The sequence below is a fragment of the Bidens hawaiensis genome, unplaced genomic scaffold (assembly GCF_021521415.1).
Source record: "Bidens hawaiensis isolate Kalapana, Puna unplaced genomic scaffold, B.hawaiensis_p1.1 tig00011635_1, whole genome shotgun sequence".
Taxonomy (NCBI): domain Eukaryota; kingdom Viridiplantae; phylum Streptophyta; class Magnoliopsida; order Asterales; family Asteraceae; genus Bidens; species Bidens hawaiensis.
In genome coordinates this window covers 28,217-40,730 of record NW_027491913.1, presented here as the reverse complement: position 1 = coordinate 40,730, position 12,514 = coordinate 28,217, and positions in this window count along the sequence as shown.

Genomic DNA, 12,514 nt, shown 5'->3' with positions numbered 1-12,514 from the left:
TTTTGTACATAGCATTTGCAGTTGTGTGGATAGTTTTTCATCTTTATTCAATATTAGTAGTTTTAGGTTGTGTTGTATGATTGTTTGTTAATAATAAATGTATAAACTTGATTTTCATTTTAGGAGTAATGGTTATTTAATTTCATTCAGTATTAAATAAGTATAAAGTTAACTGTTACCACAAAATTATTTATTGGTCTTACAAACTTTATTTCAATATACATAGCGGATAAATTAACCTTACTATATTGTAAGGGATGTCAAATGTTTTCATTTAAATAGTTTTTTCTTCAATAATGTAACATCAATTCTACCAACATAACCCGTTTACAAACAATTATGAGATGACCAATAGTAGCGGTTCATGCGTTACCCAGACTTTGATAGATATTAATTTTGCCCCTGATCGAAATCCATTCCATAATAGAATTTGACCCGAAAAAAATTGATAAGATAACGCCAAAAAACCAACCGATTTCTGATATGCAGCCTGTAACTGAATCAAGAACATGACCCGTTTGCAACCCGTAGATCCATAAACCTGTTGCAAATAACCCGTTTGAACTTTTACTTGTTAACGTTTTGTTGTAACACCAAAAATACCCTTTGTAAACCTGCTGCAAATAGCCCATACACGGAAAAGCTTGACCCGTAGTTGTTATCCAAACACATCAGTCCTTAAATACTTCGCAGCCAACTATAACACAAAGAAAAGGACATAAACCAGAATCACAATGCTGACTCGTTTTGCAAACAAATAACCGGTAAAAGATCGAATATGATTCCCAAAAGTAATATGCACCTACACTACAACCTAGAGTATATCCAGTTAACGAACAAAACTGAAAATATAATCAATGTCCTTAATAGAAATCCGCACTTTAACTCATTTCATAGCCTCTTTTAACTAATTCTGCAACAAACTTGACATGCAACCATTTCACACACAATCCGATTCGCAGTTCACACAAAATGCAACTCGATACTAATTCAGATTAGCCAAAGCATCCCTGTACACAAAAACAAACGACCCGAGTTAACTTGAAACGAAACTGAGATCAGTTATCAATTAATTTCTGATCTGAAACCAACAAAATTCAGCTCTCAAATCAGCAATCAGTTGCAATCTTTAGCATTCACAAAAACAGTTATGAATATGAAATCTTCAACATATCTCCTGCACCAATTATACTTGCATTTCAATCTATCTCCTGCACCACTTATACTTGCAATGTGACTGTACCATTGACCGAGATAATTTTAAATTTACCCTTCTCCACCAAATGGTATTATACTGTGTTTGTAGCAATTTTTTTAATATCTCATCCACCCTGGTTCCAATTAGATCATTGTAGAACCATAGCTTATTATTATTATTATTATTTTCGAAACATAAATAATGATTTATTTTAGTTGGGAGCTTATTACACTGGTCTAATCCCTATAAGATGTTAATTTATTACAAAATAATCACTAATCAAAATAGAAACCGTAATGAGTTTGATGTTCATAACAATAGCAAATAGAATACACTAACATGATTGAGCAAACAAATAACTTTACCAGTCAGTTTGTTGTAAAAACCCTATTCTCTTCAGATTTCATATAAAGTTTTGATTTTTAGTGGACATAAAAATCTGAAAAAATTATTTAAGAACAGAGATGGTACGGTGGTGTCACTTAAATCCCTCAATTTCTCTCATACAACTAACTAAATAAAAAAAAAATTATACATACTTGTAAATCATGAGACGATGATGGCATGTGAACAATCACTATGTGTTCTTGCTACTGTTTGCACCGTTGATGAGTAATAAATCGATGAGCCACTAATAGAAAGAGCTGGGATAAGCAAAAAAATTAGGTGATTAGGGTTTCACATAAAAGGAAGTGTTAGGAAAGCTACAGAGTAGGGTATTGGTCATAAAAAAAACCCGGTTGATAGAATAAGCGGGAGTTCATTAGTGAGAAGAATTGAGACAAGGACACGAGTCACAATTATTTTACTTTATTAGAATAGGTAGATGTATATGTATACATATTTATATATGTATATATCATCCCAAAATATCTCATGATGAAAGTAAGCCTATGGTCATAAAGTAACACTTGCATACTCATTCATAAATATCATCTCAAGACATGCCATGATATGGGTGAGCCTATATCCTTGAATCTAGGCCATAAGTAATGTCTACAACCTTAGGGAATATATGACCATAAACGAGTCTAAAATATCCTAAGGAATATAATATAATTCACACATATTTTCATGAACCCACAAACACAATTAAGGCCATGTAATACCATCCAATTAGTTTAACCGAGTAAAGTCGGGTAAAGTTGTAATATGGTGTGTATGCTAGCCCAAAATTTGAAAAGAGTGAAAAGGGGCATCATGAACTCACCTGACACGAGGCACACAATCAGAACGGGCTAGAGGACCCTTAAGTACTCCCACAACTCAAAAGCCTGCCAGATTACGAACAATAATTACTAGCGGTACCGAATCGACTCCTTTACCCTACGAGATGTTCTAACATGGTTCGAGTTACCTAAAACCTCGACCCCATCAAACTCAATCATAACAGCCCCCGGGGCCTTACATTTACCAACACGACCCTTAGATACTCCCGGGAATAAAGAATTCCCAAATTACCCCCGGAAGCACTAGGTGATACTAACATGCGCGTTTAAGAGATGTTTAGGCACTTAACATCCAAATCGGCCCCGTGTGGACCAAATTTAATAAAATCACAGCCAACAAGTCCACACGAAACTACACGAGTTGGATGGGTCGGTAACTCGCAAACACAACGCACCAACTATCAAATAAACGCGAATTCGCGTTGTACCGACCCGTTTGAGTAACCAACAACCAATTCAGCCCCAATACTTACAAAAATCATTTTTCCACAGCCCGTATATCAAACCGAAGTTACAAAAACTGAATTGGTTGTTAGTTGTTAGTTCCCTCAAACAACGCGCTAGACGCAACAATTGACAAACTAGACAACTGAAACCTAGTTTTCACTTCATCAACAATTGACAAATCTAACGAATGCCAAAAAATCACGATACTAAAGTATGATATACAAGACATACCTAGGAAGATGATAGAGCAAGAACTTCAATTAAAACAGCCTCGAAAGGACCTCAATTGGTCAGCCACCGGTTAAGTCCTAAACCGAAAGAATTGATCAATGTCGAGAATAAGGAGCAGATTTATTAAATAGGATGAAATGATGTATTTTATTAAATAGGAAAACCATAGAAATAAATTATGAAATTTTTACCGGAGTTGTATAAATGTCTTAAGTTTATTAAAATATTTTTATTTTATTTTTCTAGTGTACATAAAAATCATGAAAATTCCTCCAACGCAAAAAGGTACGTGCAGCTATCGCAGTGCGCAACAGAATGGTTTTATTTTTATAAAAATCATTACCCAACCAAATTAAACGATTCCAATTGGGTTTGATTCCTAACTCAAAATATTAAGTTTCAGAAGTGAAACCAACTAATTTGGATTTGTCAAAAAAGAGTTATGATGTCGGGAAAACAGACCAGAATCCGTCATCCCGCATCAGCTTTGACACTCGATCTTATAAAATCATAAAAACCATTCAAATCTCGTCCAAAATTTACATATTATACCTTTCTGGAAACTAGACTCAAAGTAGAACATCATAGAAATGAGAATCGATCAAAAACAATAAAGTTTCATCGAGTTAAAGACCAAACAATAAACGAGTACTTGGCTGGTGAAAAAGACCTGCATGGACGTTAGACTAACCTTGAATTGAAGTTTTTCACTTAGAACTTGGCTGGAAAAAGAACAAAAACGGGGGTGGGGGCTGCTCCAGCTGGTCCGATCAGCTAGAGAGAGGAGGAGGGTGTTAGGGTTTTGTGATATAACATAAATGTTACATTCTGGCCCTCCTAATTGTGAATTTGAGACGACTTGAACCACAAACTACTTATATGGACTTTTACGAATTACCAGGAAGCCTCTCGACCTGGAAAATTTAATCCCGATTAACATGAAAACTTATATAGGCACATAAGCCAATTAACGAAAATTTTCCGGGCGTTACAGCATATCAATCATAAAATAGTCAAAAGCACAAAGTAGATAACCTAATAGCAACCTATCATATGACAAACAATAATAAAAGAAACCATGGAATAATATAACTCAATAAATATCCCTAAGCACACATATGCATCAATTTTATATAATTAAGCCATTTACTAATTCATAAAACCATAACGATAAATAAATCCCAAGTCAAAATCAAACATCAACAAAGGTTCATCATACGCCTAGGCAGTCTATAATGTTTAGCCTAGCATCATAAAATCAAACAAAACAATCTTGCAAGAATTCATGGTGAAAATAAAGAAAGACGAAAGAAAATAAAAGATAGAACCCGTATTGTTCGTCTTCAAACAATAAGCTCTTCACTGAATAATTCTCCACCTTCAAAGCCATCAAAAGTAGCAATCCTAAGCTCGGGAACTCTCTAAATTCGGCTGGCTCTTAAGGGTATCCTTAGGGTTAACTTTAGAGGTGTTTATATAGTGATTAAGGCCCAAATCCTAGAATATTTTAGAAATTAGGTTGGTCATACCACGCTACCAAAACGCCTTATTTGGTCACCCTGCGTGGTTAATTTGGTCGCGCGGCGTGGGAAATTATTTTGGTCCTGGCTCGTTTGCCGGTTGGACTGGTTCTCTTCCTGTTTTATTTTAGATTTTACCGAATGAAACCACCCCAACTTGACTTAAACCTCATAAATAGCAGATTAAAACTTTGTTGCATATTTTTCATGAATAGCTATGATGGTCAAGGATATTGTTTATCCACCTCATATGACTAACAGCGTGTATGATCAAGTCATTAGTGAATTTGTAGTTTTAAAGCACGTAGTGATCATGTTTAATGACGTATAATTGGCAGATAAACTGCGGGTTTGCTCTTTTTAGGCTTTTTTTAATATCCATAAATCCATTTAAGAGATATGAATACCCAAATGATAAACCGCATACAGACCCATGGTGTCCGAACCCCGGAGCATCCCATCAATACAGAATTTAAGGCTATAAAACTATACGCCTGTGAGCGTTAACCACTAAAACTAGAAGTGCAAGATTTTAGTTTATATCACCGGCTACATGGCATACTCTAACGCTAAACCTACCCAAGTATCGTATGATAACGTATTCAGATTTCTATAAAATTTATAATTTCTACAATCAAAATAAAAATGAGGCTTGAGTATGGCCCGACCTTTCATCTCGTATTTTCCACAGACTTAACTTGTATCTTACTAAAAATCATATTATATCGTTTAAACCAACTATCAAACTGCCCTTTCATTATCAAGGCTGAGCCTACCGACACATCCCAAGTTAAGTGCGTGCTTTTTAATTATATCTTATTATTAGTAGTTTGAAAAACTACATCCTGATAAATATCCGCATCTCCCGTTTAAATGCAAAAAACCAATTTCGAAGGACATTTTTCAAAACTTTTGTTTTTCAACTACGACTCAAATGTCCTATTGTAACACCCGCAAATTTTTGTTAAAAGGATCTATGTGTTGTAGAGTTAGTATTTGTACCGAGACTCAATCTGCCTTCCTCGGGGACCTCTTTGTCTTTCTTGTAAGCCTATTTATTTAACGTTTAATCCAAGATATCGTAATTTACAAGATGGGGGACTACAGTGTAAATATATTACAACAAAACCCTAGCTTTTCCCCCTCTCTTCTTTGGTCCGATCGGCGCCCCCTTCTCCAGCCCCCACCTCGTTTTCCGTGCAGCTCCAGCCGAATTCCAGCCCTCCCGAGTCTAATTCAAGGTCGGTATTAAGTGTCTACAACTCTTTTTCACCTTAATTGATCATATTAACGCGCTTATTGGTCGTTAAGGTTGAGTTTTGATGATAACAGTTTGCTGACAGATTCGTATACGTTTATTGTAGGGTCTGTAACACGATGGTAATCCATTGTTTTTGATTGATTCTTGATTCCATGATGTTCTACTTTGAGTCTAGTTTCCAGAAAGGTATAATACGTAATTTTTGGACGAGATTTGAATACTTTTTATGATTTTATAAAATCGAGTGTCAAAGCTGATGCGGGACGACGGATTCTGGTCTATCTTCCCGACATCATAACCCTTTTTGACAAGTCTAAATTGGTTGGTTCTACTTCTGGAAGTTAATATTTTGAGTTAGGAACCAAACCCAATTGGAATCGTTTAATTTGACTGGGTAATGAATTTTATAAAAATAAAACCATTTTGTTGCGCACTGAAATAGCTGCACATACCTTTCTGTGTTGGAGAAATGTTTATGATTTTTGTGTCAACTAGAAAAATATAATAAAATTTTTTTTATAAACTTAAGATATTTATGCAACTCTGGTAAAAATTTAATAATTTAATTCCATGGTTTTCCTATGTAATAAAATGCATCTTTGCATGCTAAAATCTGCATGTTATATTCGTTATTGATCGATAAGTTCGTTTTAGGCTTAACCGGTGGCTGCCCTTTCTCACATCTTTCGGGGCTGTTATAATTGAAGTTCGTGCTCCATCATCTTCTTAGGTATGTCACTTACAACATACTATAATTTCATGGCCAATGGAGGTGTTTAGGTCGGTCAATCGATTTTAGTTTGAAAACTAGGGTTTATCGGGTATAGGATTGACAATTATTGAGTTTGATGCGTTAATCGATCGGATGACTGACCGAATCAGTTTGTACAGCCCTAGGGGGGTTTAAGGGCTGTGGGAAAATTAAAATTTTGATACTCGGGGCTGTTTTGGTTGGTGATTGGTCAATCGAGTCGGCGGTGCGCGAATTTTCGTTTAAATGTTAAATTGAAAGTTGTAAAAAGGAACCGTCAACCCTATCAACTCGGGTGACATAATTATGATGTAAGAAAAGGTTAAGATGAGAATTTGGCCCATTTGGGACTGATTCGTTTGACAATTTGTTTTAAGATTTATTACGCGCGTATTCGACTCGATTTGATTACCGGCGGGTGAGTTGTGTATCATGGTTAGCCCCGGCCATAATCATAGGGAGGATTTGGTTAGTTGAAAGGTTTTAGGGGCTGAGGTAAAGTAATTGGGTTTGGGTTGGGCCTCGGCCCAAGTTGTTGGGCCTTGGGCCAAAGTATTGGGCCTTGGGCCAAGTGTTGGGCCTTAGACCAAGTTGTTGTGCCTTGGGCCAAAGTGTTGGGCTTGAACGGCCCATTAGGCAAGACTGTTCTTACGGTCCAGTTTAGTGACGCGTTGCGTGCAATTTACAGGCCCTTGCTTGCTTGTGAGTACTTAGGGAGTCCTTAGCTTGTTGCTGGTGTTTGGTTGACCTCAGGTGAGTTCATGATGCCCTTTTTACTCTTTTTACATTTTGGGCTAGCATACACACCGAAATCCAATTTTATACGATTTTACCCGTTACAACTATTTGAATGGTACTACATGGTCTCACTCGTGATTGTGCATTTTGAAAGTTATATTTAAATTATTTTATATGCTTTAGGATATTTTAGACTCGTTTATGGTCTTGTATCCTTTAAGGTTACATACATTATTAATGGTCTAGACTCGAGGATGTTAATAGACTTGGTAGTAATTGCATATGAGTAGACCTATTTACTTAGTTCCCGTATGGGATGATATATATATATATATATATATTTATATTTATATACACACACACACACATAGATATATATACGTGTGTATGTATGGAGGTATGTATGTATGTATGGGTATGTGTTACCTTATAGCCTACGGTTGTGTGATGATATTTAGTTCCTCGTGACTAAGAATGATGTGAGTAGGCTTATTGATGTGTGTGTGCATGGTGATTCACGCCCGGGTCAAATATATTACTCGGGTTGTACCCATGGTGGAGAGGCCCGTGTGACGTGATCATCATTTTGGCGGGTCAAATATATTACTCGGGTTTTAAAATCCCGTGGTGGAGAGGCCTGTTGAATGTTGAGCCGTGATCGGGTCAAATATATTACTCGGGTTGTACCCGTGGTGGAGAGGCCGTATCACGTGCTTGGATGTGTAAGCTGTAACCGGGTCAAGTATATTACTCGGGTTGTACCCGTGGTGGAGAGGCCCGTATCACGTGCTTGGATGTGTGAGCCGAGATCGGGTCAAATATATTACTTGGGTTGTACCCGTGGTGGAGAGGCCTGTATCACGTGCTTGGATGTGTAAGCTGTGACCGAGTCAAATATATTACTCGGGTTTGACCTGTGGTGGAGAGGCTCGTGTCACATGCTTAGGTCTTACCGCGTCCGGGTCAAATATATTACTCGAGTCTTGACTTGTGGTGGAGAGGCCCGTGTACGTGTGTTCGATGATGAATGTATTACTTGGTGAATTATATTATTTATTTTATATTTATCCTCTCTATTGTTTATAACTATAACTTTGAAATCAAGTATGAATTATTGTTTATGAAAACTTGAACTCACTCAGCTCAAGCTGACTTTGTGTGTATGTTAGATTGACTTTCAGGTTAAGAAGTGGATGCTACCGCTTGGATGTGCTGGATGCTACTCGGGAGGTTGAAGGCATTTTTGGTCGAGGAATTCAAATAAAACAAATATTTTATTTACATTTGATTTTGGACACCTGCACCCGTGTTTGGGACTTTTAATACTTAAACTTTTTCCGCTGATATTCACTTTGAACTGGTTTTAAATACAAAGAATTGTTTGGTTTTAAATTTTTGTGAAATTATGGATGTGATTACCAACTGTAGGATTCCTGGGATTCGGGGTCTTACACCTATCCCCACACTTAAATTTTGCTTTGTACTCAATGCAAGGATAAGGATGAAAAATAAAAATAAAGTCGGACTACAAAACCTAAAAACCTAAAAAATAAAAATAAAATCAAATAAACAAGCTAGATAATGGTAAAGATTTAGCTGGTAATATGCGCATGAAATATGATGCCAAAATCTTCTTCCAAGTATGCCCTCCAACTCCGAACGTGCGCAACAAACAATACCTCCTTCTCTCACACACGGACGGAAGCGGCAAAAACATAACAAACAATATCGAATAATACATCTTATCAACTTGATAGATGTTAAGCATTCAAATTATTTGCTAGATCAACCAACCCACCCAATATATAGAACATGAATAAATAGCAGCAAATAATAAAAAGTATACAGGTCGGCTACTCCATCCCCACACTTGAATTTTGCATTATACTTTCATGGGGGTCATTTTCTAGCTCACTCAATCCTGCAAAACTTAAAAAAAAACAAAAACAAAAACAAAGAAGAACTACAAAAAACTACGTTAGTGACTCAACAAGACTCAAAAATAAAAATGGGAAAACTATACAAACTCTACACCTGAGTTTTCACTCAAGACACTCTACTGTATGACCTACTCGCTGTCCGAGTGGTGATTCCTTCACCTCGGTAAAACTCCATGGCCCTCCAAGATACTGCATCACGAACCGACCATCCATCAATCTTATTTCTCTTATCTCTAACTCCTCCAATCTCCACAAGCCTCCATTTACCACCATCACTCTTTCTATCAAACTCCATCAAATCTCGAGAACTCGCGACCTCTCTCTCATCCTCCATACAAACTCTGACGGAACGGAAATGATCAAAACGCGGATCCATGCCCGGTTAATCGAATAATCGAGATGACATGGATCAATGAGACCGTCTTGACCACTCGGGTATCTCATAGATTTAGCAACATAAGTGACACTATCGTCTCCGGCTCTAAGAGTGATCTTACCTTCAAATACATCAATGAGTGCCCTAGTAGTACGCAAGAATGGACGAACTAAAATAATAGGAACTCTCTCGTCAGCCTCCATATCTAGAACCACAAAATCTACAGAGAAAACTAATTTTTATCGACTTTAATGAGCAAGTTTTCTATAATCCCCATAGGGTACTTCACCGAGCAGTCAGCTAATGACAAGGACATATGGGTGGGGGTGATTTCTCCTAGTCCTAGCTTCTCATACAATGAATAGGGAATTAAATTTATGCTAGCTCCTAGATCTGCCAATGCTTGGCACGAGGTATCCCTACCGAACAAACATGGAACAGTGAAAACACCGGGATCAGGTAATTTTGCCGGTAGCTTATTGAGAACCAACGCAGAACACTCTCCGTTCAGTGGAACGGTCGAAAGCTCCTCCAGACTTTCCTTTCGTTTAAGAAGATCTTTCAAAAACTTGGCACATTTCGGCATATGCTGGAGGGCCTCGATAAACAGAAGATTAATCCTAAGCTGCCTGAACATGTCTAAGAAGTTCCCGTACTCTCTGTAAATTTCTGATTTTTAGCACGAGCTGGACACGGGATACGAGCGTGATCTATAAGCGGTGAACGCCTAACCTCTCTCGGTTTCTTCTCCTCACTCCCTCCAACTATGAGCTCACTGGTTGGTGCGGTACTTGCTGGGCCTAGCCTAGATTGCACCCTCCTAGGAGTCTCCATCACTATCTTCTCATCTACTAACTCATCCTCCTTTTCTCTCTCAACCTCTCTCTCCGGACCTAAAATCCTACCACTATGAGTGGAGATGACATTTAACTGAGCAGCCGGGTTTTGCTGAGTGGAACCCGAAAACTGACCTGGGAGTCTCTCATCTAAACCTCAGGCTATATCACCTACGGTTCTCTGATGATCTAAGAGTGCGGACTGGTGATTCCTAAAAGCAAATTATGATCCGCAAATTTTTTCTTAGTTTTTTGATCTCTAACTAGTATTTGCTTCATCAACTGCTCTAGCTTACCAATACCACCACTCAAATCCTGCCCATTACCCCCACCTTGACTACTTTGATCTCCACTAAACGACTGATCCTGCCCCAGGTTAGGATTTAGATTTGGCTGGAAACCAGGGGGTGCACGGGAGGAACGCCAATTAGAGTTATAATTATTACTTTTATAATTGTTTCAGTTTGAATTATTATTTCCAGTAAATGCATTAGGAATAATTATAACTCTACAAAACTCACACTTATCTACCTTAGCCTTTAGTTCTCACATCTCACGGGTTAGGCTCTCTAAGGCAGTAGCCACACTAGTATCCAGATTGACCTGGTGCACACCTTGGACGGATGAGGGTTTACTAGTGACGGGATTTGAATTCTCGTTACGTGGCTTTTTAGCAAACTTGGATTGGGCAAAACTCTTAAATAATTAATTACACTCAATCACATTTTTCTTATCCATTAAATGTAACGTCCTCTTTTCGATAATAAATAAATAAAGTATCACGGGATTATTTTAGTTATCATGTCGTGTGACATAATTTAAATTAATTAAATATTTTTAAGAGAATGGATAAGGTTAAGAGAGGTTAATGGACTTGAGATTGATTATGGGCCTAAAAGCCTTTAGGCTTGTCTATTTAAATCCCTAAAAAACCCTAAATCATCCTTATCCTTAACATCTCACCACCATTCTCCAATCATTATCGCACCCATGCACACACAACCAACCTCCCGTACACCTATTTCACCTTTTGTCCATTCAAGATCTAATTTATCCAATCTTCAAAGTACGTTTAAAAATTTAAAGATTTATCTTTCTTTTTATCTCGTCTCATTATTAATAATAAACGAGCAAATGAAATGTAAAAATGGAACCGAAACGAACCGAGCCCAAACGGCTCTCATGAACCTTAAATGGACCATTCATAGACCAATCAACCTAAAACAAACCGTAATCAAACCTGAATCAAGCCATCATTAAACAAGCATCGATTGAACCGATTAAAAACTGGATCTTGGTTAAACAAATAAACAGGATATGGAAATATATATGTATATATATATACATATATACATACAGATATGAACATAAAAATACTTGAATGGGCATAAACCTAAACCGAGTGGAAACCCAGCTCGAAGCCGGATCTGAGTTCCGGTAAGGTGCAGCTCCGGCGAACAGGAAGTGTGCACAAAACCCTAGATGCGGCCTGCTTGAACCAGATACAGACCCATTAAACCATAAGCATCCCGGATTGAAAACTAACCGTATGCGACTCGTTTTTAGGCACCCATTTGCTCGATCCAAACCCCGTGCGAATCCTTTTCTTTCATGCGACTCGATTCAAGGAAACATTCGCACGAATGGTTTTCCAGATTCGAATGGCATGACCTCTTGCGAATTGTTTGTGAGCAAATGGTTTGGGCAGGCGAATCAAAACTCGTGCGAACTATTTTCACACGAATGGAATTGCTGCGAGTTGATTAACTTCCGTGGTGGCCGGAGGCAGTGAGGGGAGGTGGCGGTGGTGTTGCCGTGAGTAAGTAAGAAAAGAGAAGGAGGAGAATTGAAATGATGAGGGTGGTACCCAACTTAGTCTCCCGTGCTTCTGTGCCGTCGATATTATGGCCGGAATGTGTGGGGGTGGCGGTGGTGATGCAGCAGGTAAGATAGAAAGGAAGAAGAAGTGAGGGTGAGGGGGGGGGGG